The sequence below is a fragment of the Apium graveolens genome, chromosome 5 (genome assembly GCF_009905375.1).
Source record: "Apium graveolens cultivar Ventura chromosome 5, ASM990537v1, whole genome shotgun sequence".
In the NCBI taxonomy this organism is placed as follows: Eukaryota; Viridiplantae; Streptophyta; class Magnoliopsida; order Apiales; family Apiaceae; genus Apium; species Apium graveolens.
Genome location: NC_133651.1, coordinates 233347187 through 233347888, shown reverse-complemented (window position 1 = coordinate 233347888; position 702 = coordinate 233347187). Strand labels below are relative to the sequence as shown.

Below are 702 nucleotides of genomic sequence, written 5' to 3'. Positions count from 1 at the left end.
CCAGAGAATCAACCTTCATTGATAGCGCTTGGAGCTGGGCTGCAATAGCGGTGGCTGCATCAACTTCCAGAATACCTGCTACCTTGCCTGACGTCATCCTCTGAGTTGGGTTTTGATGCTCATTTTCAGCCATCGTTTCTATAAGATTATACGTCTCAGTATAGCTTTTAGCCCATAAGGCGCCTCCAGCTGCTGCATCGAGCATGGGCCGAGATTGGGCTCCCAAACCATTATAGAAACCAGTGATCACCATCCAATCCAACATTCCATGATGTGGACATTTTCTCAACATTTCCTTGTAGCGTTCCCAAGCCTCGCACATAGATTCTGTAGGTTGCTGCGCAAACTGAGTAAGAGCACTCCTCATAGCAGCAGTCTTTGCCATCGGATAAAACTTCACCAGAAACTTTTGCGCAAGATCTTGCCACGTAGTGATGGACCCAGCTGGTTCAGAATGTAACCAGTCTTTAGCCTTGTCCCTCAGTGAGAATGGGAAAAGCCTCAACTTGATAGCCTCATCAGTCACGCCATTGTACTTAAAATTGCTGCAGATCTCGACAAAATTCCTTATGTGCATGTTGGGGTCTTCAGTTGCCGCTCCTCCAAAAGAAACAGAATTCTGCACCATCTGAATAGTGCCTGGCTTGATTTCAAAGGTGTTAGCTTGAATAGCCGGATGAAGGATGCTTGACTAAATATCAT

General features: G+C 46.2%; 1 non-coding gene across 1 annotated transcript; it reads left to right on the top strand.

Annotated features, from left to right (window-relative positions):
- Nucleotides 1-263: 263 nt before the first annotated feature.
- LOC141662600 (small nucleolar RNA R71) lies at nt 264-370 on the top strand. Its single transcript, XR_012550706.1, has one exon. It is a non-coding gene; the product is annotated as a small nucleolar RNA R71 (small nucleolar RNA).
- Nucleotides 371-702: the final 332 nt, after the last annotated feature.